This window comes from Corythoichthys intestinalis, chromosome 12 (genome assembly GCF_030265065.1).
Source record: "Corythoichthys intestinalis isolate RoL2023-P3 chromosome 12, ASM3026506v1, whole genome shotgun sequence".
Classification (NCBI taxonomy): Eukaryota; Metazoa; Chordata; class Actinopteri; order Syngnathiformes; family Syngnathidae; genus Corythoichthys; species Corythoichthys intestinalis.
The window spans coordinates 41,035,485-41,054,043 of NC_080406.1; the positions used below are offsets into that span (position 1 = coordinate 41,035,485).

Consider the following 18,559-nt stretch of genomic DNA (forward strand, 5'->3'; position numbering starts at 1 on the left):
TAATGGACCGGTAAATGGTATTGGCGCCCTCTTTGTTGGAACTTACCGATACAGATACCACCATTTCGGGCCAGATAGCCCCCCCCCCCACCCCCGCAGATGCTGGTATCGATATTAGTGCATCTTTAATTTTAAGTATGATATTATGCCCAAATTAGCCTATCAGAGACAGCCGTCGGAGGTGATGTGTTTAAAAAAAAATATCCCCTAGAGTTAGTTAGGGTTGTTTAAACAATATAACAATATCTAACTGGTAAATTTTCCACTTAACTTTGGGTCCAGCATAAATCTTGCCTTGTGGGAGGTTTGCAGATCCATTCGCAAACAATCAAAACACCTCTTCTCATTCAACTTAAATGTAGTATGTCCTTGACATGACGGAATATTATTTTTTTTAAAATCTATTCAAATCGAAGTGCACAAAGTCAATCAGATTTTTGTACTATGAGGTCAGCATTTGGAGACCACCTTCCACCCAATAGTTTATGTCCATGTATGATTTACTGTTGTTGGAACAGTGGGGTGAGTGGTTGACATATCCACCCAAATATGAATGGTTGTTATTACCTCTGCCAGCAGGTGAATCCTATATAAGATGGGGGTTATGCATTTGGTTTTGAATGTCTGATTGTTAATTTTCAAGATAACTCAAGAGCAGTGTTGTTAGTAACGGCGTTAGAATATAACGGCATTACTTTCTGCAGTAGTGAGTAATCTAATCAATTACTTTTCTCATCTTGGCAGCGCCGTTACCGAGGAGGGAAAGGCGTGTGTTACTCTGCATTACTATGTTGGTTGACTGATGCGAGAAAAGTCTGAGAAAGACGGACTCACGGAGAGAGCAGAGCAGGAGTGGGGAGGAGGCAAGGGAATGTGACGCTGTTGCAAACGCGATGCTACTATTCTAGGTGGCTCCAATAATACCCGACTGTAGCCGATAGCCTACAAACTGCGCCCATATGTTGCTACAGTAGATATCACATACAGTATATTAAGAACTAGATGCAAATTACAGAGACGGCGACATTAGCAACATGTATAAAGAACTAAATGCGTTAGTAAACAGCCGCCGTAATAATAACGGGAGCAATTTTAAGAACTTTAATGGTTGATTCACAACATTAAATGACTTCCACACATAGCAAAGGTTACTATCTAGTTATCGCAATATCCGCAATACCCCTGTGTCTAGTTAAGATAAGGGTAACAAAATTGGGTTAGGGCCATTTGTCCCAAAAACCCTTTAAACTTCACATTGTGTGACCTGTTTTTTTTTTGTTGTTTTTTTTTTTTTTAGAAAAAAATGAAAATTATCACCAGTTACTTTGCCAGGTAACTAATTACACTTATATTCAGGTAACTGAGTTACTAACGCAATTACTTTTTGGGAGAAGTAATTTGTAACTGTAATTACTTTTTTAAAGTAAGATTAACAACACTGCTTAAGAGTGAAAAAACATTTAGCATCAAACTTGAAGGATATGTTTGTCTTATGCAACAGAAGAGGTGATTAAATGTTGGGATAATGACATCGAAGGTCACAAAGATCAGAAAAGGAATATCGAAATAACTTGATTAGCCTATTTAACTCAAATTTGCGGTGGTGTAGTGGATATGATGAAAAGGAAAAGGGTCAAAGAAGTCAGAAATATGCTTTAAAATAGGCAGTCTAGGCAGAGGTCTGCTTTCTCAGAGTACACCGTTAGTTATTTACTTGTATATGCAATATACTCTAATTGACGGGTGACCATTCCAGGGTGACAGTAAAATGGATGGATGGCTGCTGATAAATGAATTTGCTGCACAAGTGAAGGGACACTTTCCTTGATTGCCAATACAATTATGTGCCTCAGAAAAACACAGCTATCTTGTGCTTAGTATTATTTTTAGTTTGTTAAGAGACGATCCACTTATTATTTTACCAGTAAAATAAATATTAAGAAGCCTTTGGTAAATGCTCTCGTGTTGAGATCCAATGTGTTCGGACATTACAAAAAAAACAAAACAAACAACAAAAAAATCAGAGCAGCAGTTCAGACAGACACTGGACAGATGGTAATGGTTGAGAGTGGTGCCGATTGCTTGTATTATCTACACCTCTCAGACATGGTAATTGAGGTTCGGCACTGTTATGAGCCTGGCTGAGCGGCAAATAAATGCATCTTCTCGCAGCTAATGTCGAAATTTGATCCTGTCTGCACATATTTACTGTGGGCTGCATGCTGTCTATGCCAGTAAGCCTGTGCATTACGGCTGATTCATCAATCGCTTGTTTATCTCACAAGTGAGCATCAGGGTGGGTGGTCGTCCTAAGGTCCTGCAGTAAATTCCCATTAACAGTATTTCAGTTCCAGGAGGGCATGGTGAAAAGAGACAGCTTGGCGATGACTGAGCGGCAGACTGTATGTGTGCGCGTGTGCATCTTGTGTCACATCATCGGCGGCATCAAACTGAGATGATGTTTTCCACTTTGGCCGAGTCGATTCTGTCACATCACTGAGAGGTTGAACTTTGACTCCTGTTAAGACAGTCATCTTTAACAAGAGTTCTGTAAGCTCAGAGTTACCAAAATATGACGTTTATCAAATTTCCCTATAAAGTGGAAATAAATTACGTTTTATATCAATGCACCACGGAGTTTTGAAGTGTTAAAGATCATCATAATTTATTTATAAAGCCCATAAAAAACTTCCTAAAGGGATTGAGTACTTACTGAAGAAAAGCTGATTTTACTTGCCCACGCCGCAGGGGTTCCGAAGATACTCTGCCAATTCAAAAGCGTGGTTAAACATTGTTTACTAGCAGCTGTTACGTCACAGGCGGGAGTGTGTATTTACGCAGCAGAACATACATTCACCATTGACAGCGATTTGTAGGACTTGTTTTTTATTCTGCAATTCAGATATTGGATCAAATGAAAATGTTTTTCGTTTTTGCGCAAGATGATTTTTAGAATGATTTATGTGTTGAGGATAGTGGAATGCTTCCAAATATTGCTGCACCACACATGGGATGAGCTGATGTTCTGCAATTCCTTCTACGCGTCAAGACATCTACACAATGCTCAGTGCACTTGTGCAAGTATCCGCACGCATGCGCACATCGATTGCAAGCAGGGAGTACTCACTATTTTTGTTGTTAGAGTTTTTTTTTTTTTTATTACCTTTTTATTGCCTCAAAAATACTTTTTGCATGTATTTCCCTCTCATTCTTTTACATTTTCTTGTAGTAGTTTTAAAGCAGTGTTAATCTGTTGATCACATTAGTCACGTAGCGTATTTAAACCGTTTTTTTAGTACTTTCGGCCTGTGTGCATCTAAACAAATCAAGTTGAAAGCGCACGGGAGTACTTTTTGTGTCAAATTGGAGTCGTGTTGACGTTTTGCCGATGTAGTCCATTTTGACAGAACACCGGAGGCAGAATATCCAGCAGACGACACAATTGCTGATGGTGAAGTTGAAGAAATCAATGTCAACATTCTGGAAGATTTGTGCTCATCTCCTAAGAACTCAACCTCCTTTCGAGACACTGATTATTCGATTCATACATGTTTGAGGTGGGAAATATTAAAAAAACAGGATGAATTGAAGCTCATGAATACCAGACTTGGCCGCCATTGTAAAAATGCATTGCAAAAAATAAAAACAAAAATAAAAAAGCATGGGTCTCAGGAGCTTGATATTCAAGATGTGTGACTTTTGGTATTTAGTGTAGTATATGATCGTATATAATATCTTCTTGTATGATATTTGTACCTCTTGGCAATGACAAATAAAGACTATTATATTCTAATGTCGGAGAGTTTCTTGTGAGAGAATACCATGAATGCAAACCATGAATCCAATGTGCTTTAAGCCCTCCTCAGAGACAGATGCAAAGGGAGATCTTGCATAAAACCAAAAGTTCAACCATTTTCTGTGTTAATATAGACTATATTTGACATGATATTCAAAGATAAAAAATATGAATATTTAGAAAATATACAGAAACGAAACATCCACAATATACAAAGTTATTTATTTATTTTTTATTTTTTTACACAAAGCACACATTCATATTTGCAAAACAGAGACTTACATGATATTTACAAAACACAAATACTGACAAAATATAAAGCAACATTTTCATTGATTCAAGACTTATCTGGAACACTTATTTGAATGGGAATACCGTACCTGCCTCCTAGCCTAGCCTACTGACAAAACAGCCCATCTGGGGCCGGACTAGACCTGCTATTCAACATAGGAAGATGAGAAAGCATCGTACCCATTACATTACAGAGTCCTGATTCCCGTCTTGTTTCTAGGATGGCACCGCAGGGGATTTCGAAGTAAAATGAATTTTTCCAAGCACTCCTCAAATGTCACGAACACACGACAGCCCCTGGTCCAGGTTCTTGAAAATCGCTCTCGGTTTGATGCACAAATCTCACCCAGACTCGTTGAAGTGCATCCCTTTTTGGAAATGTATATGTGCGATCGCTAAATCTTAATTTGCAACACTCTTGCATCCACCGACAACGCAATAGTTTGGCTTTTTGTGGCGGAAAGCTCAACCAGTGACACATACCCAAGTCAAAAGACTTTCTACATCCGGCTCCCATTCGTGACGTAATCTCCAAAAATTGCTGAGAATACTCGATCGCGACATTTGAATTTTCATTAGTAACTGACGACCAGTGAGACTGATAAGTAAATGCCTATAAAAACACTATGCCACTGTATTATTTCAAAACAGGTTTGGATTATGGAAGATTTCATTGCATATTTTTAATATCAGTGTCAGTGTTGCTGTGAAATGTCTCCCGTAAAGAAACAGTCGACAGTAAATTAAATACGTAAACATGAGAAATTGTAATGTGTAATAAAAATCAATTAATGCAATAAATAATGACAGACACGGATCAAAATCCCCTCAATGGGCAAAGAAAAAACACAAAATAACAAATTAATTGCCAAACATATCACTGACCGAAATAACGTAATGGTCTATCCCAGGGCTCGCGAGCCAGATTTGGCTCTTTTGATGGCTGCATAATTTTGTTATACTCCTCTGAGCATTGCACGAAACGGTGACCATCACTGACGACTAGAAAACTGCTTCGCAATAATTTTAGTGGGAAAGTGGCAAACATACAAGTCTTTGTGTCTCTCTATTTATCTATCTATAAATCGGATTGGCAACGCAAATGAGGCTGAGACACTGTTCAAATGGGGTCACCGTATTTTGCTGTTGAAAATAGGGGCCGATGTGCGCATGTGCGTAAACGCTAGTTTTTAGTTTCATATTCCTCGTTTGTCAGCTAATTTTAGAAACCCTTTTGAGAAGATGGCAAAAAGAAAAAAAGGCTAGGTTTATTGCACTTTTTAGCAGGATTGGACAGAGGAACTTGCCTTTGTGGAGATGATAACATTGAATCCATGAAAAGGTCAAATATAAAGCAGCACTTCGACACCCGCCATACATTTGCATCAAAATATCCTGCGAGGGACAACAGGAAGAAAACATGTCAAGAGCTACTATCAAGAGTGCAAGCTAGTCAGCAGCAACTCCGTGTTTGGACCCAACAAGGTGACTGGAATTCGGCTGGCTTTGCTGGCGCTTTAGCAATTGTGAGGAACAGAAAGCCATTCACAGATGGGGAGTGGGCCAAAGCATTCATACTTGATGTTGCCAATGAAATTTTTGACAACTTTTCGGATAAAGACAAGATAATTAAACGGACAAAAGACATGCCTCTGTCGGCAAGAGCAGTTCATTATCGTACCATGATGATGTCGAATCAAAATGAAGGACATAATTGCCGCTCCGTTTTTTCTCTCTCGCTTTGGATGAGTCAACAGACGTAAGCAATTTATCCCAGTTCACCATGATTGCAAGATTTTGACTATGAAAAGGAAAACAACAGGGGATGATTTATTTAAGTCCTTCACTGGGTTCGCCTAGAAAAAAAAAAAAATCTACCAATGGACAAACTTGTTTCAATGTGCACTGATGGTGCTCCGTGCGTGGTGTGGGAAAAACAGGATTTGTGGCGCTTCGTGGAAATGAAGAGAGACACATCCTTAAATTTCTCAATGCGTACATGAAGCTTAACCCCACCAAGTATCAACCAGACTACAAAGCCATCAGCAGAACCATGCAGCACCAGAAGTCGCATTAATGGTAAGAAATACTCATCATTGATTATCAACAGCATAGCAATGTTATTAAAAAGAATGCAGACTTATTTTACTGTAAAAACGTTGAAATTACTTGTATTTGTGGTTTTAAACATTTTGAATGGCTCTCACGGAATTACATTTAAAAATATGTGGTGGTCATGGCTCTGTCAGACAAAAAGGTTCACTCCTACCAGTAACAGTACCCCCTATCCAGTGAAGATAGAAAAATAAGCAAGGTACCACCAGAAAGACATCATATTAAACATGCATTTTGGATTTACCCAGCACATGCAGTAAGTTATTTTATTATTTTTTTTCTCTTTTTCAGTGTACTTTATTGCTTACTTTAACCTAATGCCTTTAATGTGATTAGGGGTGGGTATTGTAGCTTGAAGTATATTGTGATAAGATCCAATATTTGTGATGACGTATTGCAATACGCCTTGCAAAATATTGAGCAATGCTTGCCAAACCTGTTTACATACAGTATGGAAAAAAAAAAAAAAAAAAATCAGAAACATTTGATGTTTGATTGCTGTCAATATCAGTGAATGAGTTATTGTAGACCCTTCATAACTGTTGCTAAATACATTTTTCACTTCACTTATAGGATCCTTTTTTGTGACATCAAAATACTAATAAGCATACTCCACTGTGTGTAGCTTATCTTACATTGGAGTAAAGGAAGAGTAGAGGAAGACCCGGGAGAGTGGTGCAATGTCTACAATATGGGCAGAGTTAGGAAGAAACAAACATTCTATATTCACTATCTCTTGTGGGAGTTTGCGTAGTAAACGTCTCTCAGCGTCAACACAGATGAAAGTACCCAGCAGAGGCCCGAGCTGCTTACTCAACCTCTATAGATTTCCTTTGGTTTTCCTCCAGGGACCTTGCATCCACTGTACTGTATGTACTTAAGAATTTCCATCTTGACAGAGTTTTCCACCCTTAAATGTTGTTTGGATTTAATGGCATTAAAGGGCAATTGAATATGGAGCAAAGTGAGTTTAATAGACGGTCCCCCTGCTTTGACTTTTTAAAGTTTGATTCCAGAAGTATTCTAGTTGGACAAGCCGATGTAACTGAATTTAAAGTTCCACAATCTTGTGGCATTTAGAGGCTGTCCCAGGAGATTTTCTTCTCTTCCTTCCCGCTCTCTTTCACTGTCTGTCTCATTCTCTCTATCCTCAGAGTGCAGAGTGGCACTTCTGTGGCATCACTTGCCTTCCCCTGATGTCACGTTTGACCTCTTTCTGCTGCCTCTCCTAAAAGGAGGCAAGCACGCGATCCCGCAGCAGCTAGGATGAATCCTGTTATGTCATTTATAATACATGTATTATCGCCCCCAAGTTCACGAGGTCTACTGTAATTCAAAAGGATAGCCTGAACTCGCAGTATTATTAAGATATCGCTGGGAGAGGTTATGGGTTAAGGGGTGAATATACTAAACCAAATTTTCTCACAGTGACTTTGAAATTAATACTTGTAAATGAAGCTGTATGTCACACATTTTTAACCTTGTTTACTTCACCTGTTTACAATAGCACTGTCCAACGTTGTATATGAAATGAGCTCTGGGAGATATGCTGTTTAGACAAGGAAAGCACACAAACAGCTTTGCTGACACAATTCTGTATGTAATTACTTTTAGAGGTTGCACAAATAACAGACGGAAGGTGACCTTTTCACAATATTTATTTATGCTTGAAATTTAATCTGGCCTTTCTAAAAAAGAATGAGCGGAAACGCTCAAATATCAAAAGGAGGCGTGTTTACTTAATGTTTTTTGTTGTTCAAAGATTCAAATAGAAAAAGCCTTCTGTTTACTTTCTTTTTATCGTGACTTGAAAGAAGTTGATCGTTGACAGTCACTTTGTTTCTTCTAAAAAAGATAACATGTAGGAAATTTGAAAACTGTTGATGTAATTTTAATTTTACAACCTTTCAAGCTGCTCAGTGTTGTGTTTGTTTCTTCAGTAAGTTCTCAGCCTACAAGAAAGTGGAAATTGTCACTTATGACATGAAAACACCGCAATTTGTCATCAAAATTCCCTGTAGAAATTGCCTGCATTGTATCTATCTCACTGTGAGAGAGGTCTAATTCCGACATACTCATCAGCTTATCTCTCCTCCGCCTTCGACTCCTGTCTCCTCCCATCTTCTGGAGCGCTAACTCAAAGCTAATTTGCAATTCTCACAGGCAGAGTATCGCTTGTCTCATCTTGGTGCTAGGTAACTAAATTATGGGGGGATTGGGAAACATAAGCTGAAAAAGAAGCAGAAAGAATTTCAAGGAAGTGGAGCAAGTTGCAATCTTGACTTTTTGAAAAAGGGACGTTACCAGTGTAGTGCTTCGTGTGAGTGACTGTGTCAGTGCAGGGAGAGGTGGAGTTGAGTGTGAGTGGCCACTGTCATCTAAGAAAAAAACATTTATCATATGATTGTAAAACACATGAAAGTAGTTGGATGGGTGTCAAGACATCCCCATGTCCCTCGCTAAGTGTGTATTGGATGTTTGTTCCATGCTGTGTAAGCATCTGTCTACATAACAGCCTTTGGGTAATAGCGGACAAAGCCTCTACCTGCTGAGCGACACGTGCACTTGCTTACATCCACAGTGGTGGTTTTATTGCATATCACACCAACAGGCTCCAATATAGGTTATTCAAACCTAGAGGCATCAACCATAAGTGAGACATCAGATTTCCAACATCACCATGTTGATGTTAGCAGGGAATGACAGAAGCTTTAGAAGCACTAACTGGACAGCTGTATTACATTACTTTTTTTCTCCACAATTGATGTGCAATCACACAGACTAAACTGGTACTTTTATTCACAATTGTACAGTGGGTTTATTTTCATGTAGTAAATGATGACCTCTATAGGAGATAAGACCTGGTCAGGGACTCGTGTCACCATACAGGCAAGACAAGATTCCTTGTGAATAGAATATGCTGAGAACACAAATAAATGTGTCTTTCAAAAGGAATATATCATTGTACATTCCAGTTTTTGAAAAGGGTTATTGGTGTTTATGTGGCAGTGCATGACAAGGTTATAATAGTCCCATTAAAAACGAGTTATTGACTGGCACGTAGGGTCAATAGCTGCGTTTTCAACACACAGAGTATTATGTGAAACCAAAATGTTGCTATGAAAAACACCTGAAAACAAAAATTAAAAAACAACCCCCCCAAAAAGTTTTTCCAGATATTTCAATGTCTAAAATATATCGTAACATCGCAACGGAAACACTTTTTTTCCCCCTGAATTTATACTGCACAGAACAAGACATACAGAGTCACATGATCGCTTCCCCACATACATTTTAGGTGTCCATAATCTTTTAGTCTCTCACAAGATGAGATTTCAGTTAGGAAGCTTTTTCGGGGAAAAAAAAAAAACTAAAGTTATATGCAGTAGTACCACTACAGACGAAGTTAATTCGTTCCAGGACCTTGTTTGTAAGTCGAAATGGTCGTATGTCGAGCAGGATTTTCCCATAAGAATACATTATAATTCCATAAATTTGTTCCAAAGCCCGAAAACCTACACTAAATCCTTAATAAATACTGGTTGTACTATTACAAATGGCGATTACACATAGCAAAAATTGATGAATTATATATAAAATTTGGAATAATATAACTCCTGTAATACTGAAACAAATCGGGTTCTAATGTGGCAGACATTTTCTGCGTGCTGTACCTGAACACACCGTGTGACTGACGTGACAGTGAGATAGAGAGTGCGATAGATATTTTACTTTCTCTTTTAATGTTTTGTTGCTGGCGTCAACTTCGGCAGACATTAGAAGTTTTGTGTTGCACAAATTGATGGATAAAATGATTAGAAACCTGACAAAGCTGACAATTTCTTTGACCATGTTACTGCAACAAAGACTGGAGGACCGTCGAGATCAACATTCTATAGATCAACATTCTATGGCCGTATTGTCGAGCCAGTTCACGGATGCGCACACCACGCTCATTTTTTTGCTATCATTTCCATCTTCATTCCAATGCTAAGCGTCACCTTTTTTCTTTTCCACCACCTGCACTAATGTTGGAACTCGTGTTTTCTCTCACAAGAAAATCTGCCTTGAGTCAGTCTTCCGGCATAAATTGTCGTATTTCGAGCATGTCGTCAGATGTAGAAACAAATGGCGAGTCAAATTTTACGTCGGATGTCGAAAAGATCGTGTGACGAAGCGATTGTATTTCAAGGTACCACTGTGTGTGTGTGTGTGTGTGTGTGTATGTATGGCGGAAAACACTCAGGTGACTTGAAGTTCCGCTCTGAGACCCCCAATTTCGTCAACTTTCAAAATTGTCCGATATGCATGCGTGATACATAATTTGAATTCTTAACATATCAATTTTCTGGAGGAAGAAAAATTTTGAACTGAAGGGCATTAAAAAAAAAAAAAAAAAAAATTAAACAGCGAAACCCTATCTGGAGGTGAGAGCACGCGAGAGCAGAATTAAAGACGCCATGACTTTAACGAGATATTATCGGGTACTTACCTTGTTTGGATCCAAAAACTCCATGTAGCATGTATCACTGAGTGGCAATACACAGCTGTGAATAGCCACAGCTGGATTTTGGGGGAATTTTATTGGTGAACCACAGTAATATAACAAGGGTACACGATGCAGAAATCGCAGACATCAAGGAATGGTCGAGATTTTTTTTTTTTCATATAGTTACCTTGTTAAACATTATTTTCCAATTTTTCTTTGTTTGTATCGGATATTATCTAAAATATCGGGGAAAATGCGACAGTAACGAAAAAAATACAATTAAGCGATAGTTATGAGGTAGATAGCCGTGACTTTTATTTTTTCATTGTGACGAAATTTGTTTAAAATATGTGAGTGAATAATTTTTTAAAGGTGTTTTTTTTTTTCCCAACTAAATATTAGACATCAATTAATGATTCTAAGATAAAAATTATAGACATTTCAACTAATATGATTACTTACCTTCTTTTTATGGCTAGGTTGAAACAAAAGCGGTTGCGCGATGTCTGTAAACGGGGATTTACAGGGTAAAACGGACAAATTAAAAATAGTTCTGGGGCTTATTGCGCCATGAATCTGCTATGGCAGCAAATAGAAATATTGTTCTATCAAACACAACAGTTTTTTTGGCTTAAAATACAACAGTTTCTTTTAAAGAGGAGAGCAAGAGCAGAAACTGCTTTTTCAGTCTTGTCCGTGTTTTCCGCCATACAGTATATATATATATATATATATATATATATATATATATATATATATATATATATATATATATATATATATATATATATATATACAGTATACACACACACACACACACACCGGTAAAACCTGTAATGGAAACACAGTTAAGTTACACATTTTTTATGAATGTTATATCACACGGAAGTGTTACAATTAAGACTGTTATGTGATTTGAAGATCAAGGTCTAAGATTGGAAAAAAATTTAGATCAATCATGTGCATATGCATATACAAACTGACTATTTTGGCAGATTTTGAACAACCCCTCAAAAAGGGACCAATGTTGATGGTTTTCAAGGGTTTTATTACACTCCAGTCGAGGTAACTGTAAAACCAAACACACAAACATTACTCAAATTGTCCATTAAAATACAAAATGCATTACATTTATCAGGCGCCCAGTGGCCTTACATAGTATAAAAACTATTAGTTAAAAAAATGACATAAAAGCCCAGTAAAAAAAAAAAAAAAAATATATATATATATATATATATATATATATCTTCATCAATTTGACTTTATTTCAAAGACATTTGTTTTGATTTTGAAAAGACAAAAAGATTAACTTTGAAAATAAAATGGAGAAAAAAAGAAAAATAACAGCCTTGGAGATTAATAAAAAAATATTGGATGATTCTTGCAAAGACAACACGTTTCTATTGTACATTCATTCGTGTCCCGTATTTTTTGACAATCAACATAAGCTGCCTGAAGTGTATTCACGCCTGGGACCTGTTATATTTTTCCAACTGTAACTCATTACAGTCTACCAAGAAACTAATTGTTGAGAGGTACAATAAAGAATATTCCATTTGTATTGAGGCAAAAAAATGAATTCGGATTGGACACAAGCGCACCGGATAGGTTAAGATTCCAGGGCGCTATGACCTATGAACTAAGTATTTATAAAGGTCTTTTTGCCTGATATTAAGGCCATTACGAACACTTATCAACATATATTAATGTTGATAAGCATTATATAAAGGACTTAATAACACTTGTTAACTGTTATTCATGCTTTTTCCTAGGACATTAATCTAAAGTGTTACCCAGAACTGAACTGCAATTAAAGTAAGGATTACCATGGCATTGTATGTGACCATGGCATAGGTGAACTCCAGCAGTGCTAGCAAGTAGTGAACTTTTATTGTTGATTGGATGCGATTATCAGTGTACTGATGTGGCAACTTGAAAGTATCAATAAATGTGCTCGCCCTTCTCAGTTAGAAGCCTCTGGCTTCAGATGTCTGACTGTGCAGTCAATAATCTGCTTTACAGTCCAGGCTAAGTCAATAAATGTCATAGAGAATATTTTTCTTAACATTTACATGCCTTCCAAAGTATGAAATTGTGCTATTGAATCCAAACACGCTGTAGACAATTGAATATTCATTTAAATGTCCATTTTATGGCAATTCTGATTGTAATTTTTCTCTCGCTAGTGAAATTTCAACCATATTAGATGTTGCGGTAGATCCTTTTGTGAATTTTGAATTGCATGGGCTACTGAATCCTGATGCTTCACCTTAAAACATATTTTGGACAACAAGTCTACCTTTACAGGAAACCTTTTTTTAAAAGGAAATGTGAATAAAATGACAAGCTTGAATGAGTTTGTAGCTAAAGAATTTGATAGCCATGACCTCAAAAAGTTGTAGTGATGAATTCAAACACAGCTTGTAAGCCACTTAGGGTGAATAGACAAAATCCCATACTCGAGATCCTTCAAAACTTAAAAGAGTGAATGCGGTTATAGAAGCGATCAAGGTGGCAACAACTCTCTGACCATTTTAATTTTAATACTGTTGATGAAGTCCATTATGTGCGTGCATGCATGCATGCGTGCTTGCCCGGGGGTCTGTCTCCTCCTCCACCTTCTCACCCTTGTTCTCATGGCACTTCTTGGTCACGCTACAGGCTGACCGGGTCACAGCACACAGTGCATGCAGAAGGGCTCGAGGACAGGAGCCTTCTGTACACAACATTATACTTCAAAGATAGCTTGGATAAAACACTAATCAGTGGATGTCCTTCACCTTAAAGTTGTGTAAGTATAAAATGTCATGACTTCAGCACCATGGATAGCTACCTAAGGCAAAACACATAAAGCACAATGATGACTGCTGGATATAAGGGGATTACTGTAAAGTAAATACTGTATACCAGGGGTCACCAAATTTGGACCTCGAAGCCATCAAGCCTGTCGTGTTTTCTACGTCTCTCTCCCCTAACACACCTGAATCAAATGATTATGTCATCAGCAACCTCTCCAGAAGCCTGATAATGATCCAGATTATTTGATTCAGGTGTGTTGGAGGAGGGAGACATGGAAAACACGAAAGGAAAAGTGGCTCCGAGCTGCCAGAAACAGCGGTGGATGTCCAATCCATTTTAACTGAATAAATTTGTTTATTTGCCCCTCCCAGTCCAAAAGGATTGGACTTCTAGCACTATCAATGGAGCTGAAGAGATTGCCAGTAGGCCAGTCCTTCCAGTTTAAATGAATTGGGCGCCCATCTTTGTTAATAGCAGGGAATGAGTTGCTATCTGGTTGTGTAACATTGCCAAATATTTTTTTTACTGACCTGAGGAATTCCTAATCACCATCTGTCCTTTCTGTCCCTGTAAAGATGTAATGCGTAGGTGTCAGGCATGGGAGGGACCTTATGCTTCCATGGTAATTAAAAAAAGCTTTCAAATATAAATATACTATAAAACATTTTTGAGGTCCACTGCATTTAATTGAGGCATCTTATATGCACAGTGACCTGCTCGAAGAACAGAAATATTTCACTTGAGAGTTGAATATATATATATGGCGGACAACACAGACAAGGGTGAAAAAGTAGTTTCTGCTCTTGCACCCCTCTTTAAAATAAACTGCTGTATTTTAAGACAAAAGAACTGTTGTGTTTAATAGAACAATATGGCTATATGCTGTTGTAGCAGTTTCATGGTGCATTATGTCCCCAAACTATTTTTAATGTGTCTGTTTGACCCTGGAGACCCCCGTTTACAGACACCACGCAGCAGATTTTGTTTCAACACAGCCATGAGAAGAAAGCATATTTATTATTTGAAATGTCTATTATTTTTATTTTAGAATCATTAATTTATGTGTAATATTTAGTTAAAAAAAAAAACAAATGAATATATGACTCGCATACTTCAAATGTTTCAACAAATTATGTCAAAATTAAAAAATTAGTGTTTGTAAATTAGTCACAATATCTACCTCATTACTATAACTTGTGTTTTTTTTCTGTTACTGTCACATTTTCCCGCATTCTTATTTGAGATAATAATCGATCCAACCAAAGAAAAATTGAAAAAAAAAAAAATATATATATATATGAAAAAGAAAATCTCAACCACTCCTTGATCGACCCTTGTTATATTAGCATGTTTCACCCATAAAATCCCTCCAAAAATCTGGCTGTGGCCATTCACAACTGTGTTGTGACGCTCGGTGATACATGCTACATGGAGTTTTTGGATCGAAAAGTGGTACGCAATCTCGTTAAAATCTCGGTGTCTTTAATTATGCTCTCTCATGCTGTCACCTCCAGTTAGGGTTTTGCTGTTTAATTCTTTTTTTTTTTTTTCAAATGCACTCCTGTTCAAAATTTTTCTTCCCCCAGAAAATTGAGATTTTAAGCTTTCCAATGATGTATCATTCATGCATATAGGACAATTTTGAAATTTTGCCAAAATGGGGGTCTCAGAATGGAACTTCAAGGCACCTGAGTGTTTTCCGCCATATATTCTTTTTTTCTAAACAAAACAAGGTACCGTATTTTTCGGACTATAAGTCGCACCTGAGTATAAGTCACTCCAGCCATAAAATGCCCAACAAAATAGGAAAAAAAACATACATAAGTCGCACTGGAGTATAAGTCGCATTTTGGGAGGAAATTTACTTGATAAAAATCCAACATATAGAACAGATATGTCGTCTTGAAAGGCAATTTAGAATAAAAATACAATAGAGAACAACATGCTGAATAAATTTACAGTATGATAATGTTACATAATGCATGAACAACGAAATGCGAACGTGGCCAGTATGTAAACGTAACATAGCTATTAAGAGTTATTCGGATAACTATAGCATAAAGAACATGCTAACAAGTTTACCAAACCATCACTCCAAAACACCAAAATAACATGTGAAATGATATAATAATGTGTTAATAATTTCACACATACAGTAAGTCGCTCCTGAGTATAAGTCGCACCCCCAGCCAAACTATGAAAAAAACGGCTACTTATAGTCCCAAAAATACGGTACACGCTATATTTAGCAATATACGTTAAACAAAACGTACACGTTCCTGTTTGATTGGTGGGCTTTTGTCATGTAAAATAAATAATCAATTCAAAAACCCTTATAATGGTAAGATCAATCAAACTGTTCAGACATTTTCTTTAAATTAAAATTTGTGTTTTATTTTTCACAGAGTAAGTGACTATTTGGGGTAATAATAATAATAATAATAATAATAATTGAAAAAAAAAAAAAAAAAAACATGGAGACTTGGCATCCACATACATTTTTGGTCATCAGTGTCAATTTCATGGAAATAAGAATGAGGACTGAAATTGAATACTCATATTTCAGTGCCATTTCAGTGTGTGAAGCCTTGGCTCATTGGATTGAAAGCTGTAGAATGAAAGCGAAACAGTTTTATTAGTTCTTTTTTTTTTTTTCCAGATGCAATCTGTTTGCCAAGACTTCTGAGAAATACTGTATCTTCGTCTGAGTGCTTTTAAGACTCTTCAATGCTCCATGCAGTAAAGTGACAACAAATGGTGTATTTGAGATGGAACTTAATGGTTTTCTAATAAATCTGTTTACCAAGAAATCTTGCAGACTAACAATGTTTGGGTTCTCAAAATATCTATAGACCCTACTCACCTACGTCACAAAATGACGTGTCGCTGTATCCGGCCGCCATATTGTCCGTATTTTTTAGACTTATTCTCATTGTTTTCAATTAGTCGTGCAAGTTATAGAGCAATTGATGGAAGCCCCTGTGTTATCTGACGCTGTAAACTCATTGGATGCGTTGCATAAAAGGCGTTATGTGGAAAAGCTTCAGTTTATCCATTCGCCAGATCCATATTTGATGCCTAAATCGATGTTTTTCGACCCGCTGTCTTCGCAGTCTTTGCCTGACATCTGCTAGCTACTCTGATGTTTACAACTATCTTGTCCACACAAAATCAGCCTATTCTCACGAAAGTTTGAAAAACTTTAAGAGCTTGGAGGCTTATAAATACTTCGTTGCTGGTTGGGTGAAACAGGTCCTCGTCCACGAAAATTCGGCAGGAATCTATCGTGTGCTCGGGAAGGTGAGTTACGAAATTTTCAATTCAAAATCTTTTGTTCTTGCTAACATCCACTGTCAAGTCTAATGTATTTCATGTCATTTGTCAATGGAACTAGGGCTTTTAATGTTTATATGGTTTAGCGATAGCACTCGCACTACATATATATATAATATGTAATAAATATGAAGTGCGATAGCACTATTCCAGATTGTCCCTAGTTGAATTTATTTTTTTGGCTTTTGACCTCAATAGTGAAATTGTAAATTAATTGTATGACAACTGTCTGATTATCCCCTTATAATGATATATTTTCAGGTAGTTCATTCACAACATCTGAGTGTATGTTGTCGGCGATTAGCCTAGCAATGATCTTAATTGTGGTTGTCAGCCCCAAACCCTCTAAATATATATTAAATGCATCTTACCAGATATAAAATGACTACTACATAATCTGTGGTAGTCGTTTGGAGCCCAGTTTTCTCGTCGAATTGCAGCAGTCAATCTCAGTCTTCTCTCCGGGTCTCTCGGAGTACGGTAAAACTTCAAGTCTCTCCGTCTATCTTCTCTGTTTTTGTAACCGACCGCCACACACGACTTCACCATTTTGATTATTAATGTTAACGAGCAGAAAAACATGCCATAATAGGAGGAATTTACGAAGCGCTAATATATTAACATGACGAGTATACGGACAACATGGCGCGGGGGCGTGGCTGTGACGTCACGTGACTAGGGTCTATTTGGAAGTTTAATTGTAAGTTTAAAAGCCATCCATTCTGTTTTCAAGTGATTCAGGCTTTTTAACTCTCTATGGTGCACTCATTGGCTGCTATTGACGGTGCTAGACATCCGATCCATTTTGACTGTGAGAGGCTAGCAGTGAATGATCACTGCCACCCATCCCAGTCTAAATGGATCGGGCATCTAGAACTGTCACTGACAGCCAATGAGGTCAATGACTGCCCTAGGAAGGGTTAACTGAACAGCTTTAGAATTTGTACAATTTTCTGACTGGCAGAAAAAGTAATTCAAAATCGAAAGTGACGGTGAAACCTCAAGCTCATCCTTTCCCTTTGTGTGTATACGTTATTCTTGCTTCAGACTGTGATTTATTAATGAAATGAATGATCTATTAATTTGAAAGCCTGTTCTGCTCTCTCAGCCCCACAAAAGGCTTATGATTAAATACTGAATCCCTGGAGGCAGATTGTAAAGGGCCTTGTAGGTGATGAGGAGCATCTTGAAATGGGATTGGTGTCTAACTGTGAGGTTGTAAAGATTATTGAGGGATGGAGTGGTGTGTTCAAGACATTGAGGGAGGTTCACCAAACATTTTTAATTGAAATTTCTTTCTAGGGTATTTGTTAATGCGAGGAGCTTCTGTCTACATTACTTACTATATGTGAAGACAAAGATGATCTCACAATATTCATTAACAATAATTTAGCAGGTCGGAAATGGATGACTACCATTAAGCAACACATTATTTCTACATATTTTACTTCTTAAAAATTCCTTGGATTTCATCATTTTATTTTTCCAAAAGGTTCAATGACCACTCATGTGGTTCATTGGAGCATTGTCTAAAATGGATGCTGTTCAGTGCATTAAAAGGCAGTTCTATCTGATGATAATATTGTCTGTGACATTTTGACAAAATAATACTGTTAAAGTGATCCTCTAACTTAAATACATGTAGGCTCTAATAAACCACAATTGTTCTCTTGTACTAAAATATGTAGTTAGAAACAGATAAAATGTTAAATCAATGGCAATATTTTATAATATTT

The 18,559-nt window shown here is 37.2% G+C and overlaps 1 long non-coding RNA gene across 2 annotated transcripts in view; it reads right to left on the reverse strand.

The window, feature by feature from the left end:
* Window positions 1–18,559, reverse strand: part of LOC130927076 (uncharacterized) — a 99,669-nt gene that overhangs the window by 34,225 nt on the left and 46,885 nt on the right. The window contains exons 2-4 of one of the 2 annotated variants that reach the window (XR_009066347.1): window positions 14,021–14,057; window positions 13,472–13,524; window positions 12,119–13,407 (exon numbers count right to left, since the gene is read on the reverse strand). The exons of the other annotated variant lie outside the window; for it this stretch is intronic. This is a non-coding gene — a long non-coding RNA (uncharacterized LOC130927076). Of the gene's footprint in view, window positions 1–12,118; window positions 13,408–13,471; window positions 13,525–14,020; window positions 14,058–18,559 lie in introns of those variants that run through there. 2 annotated transcript variants of the gene reach the window in all.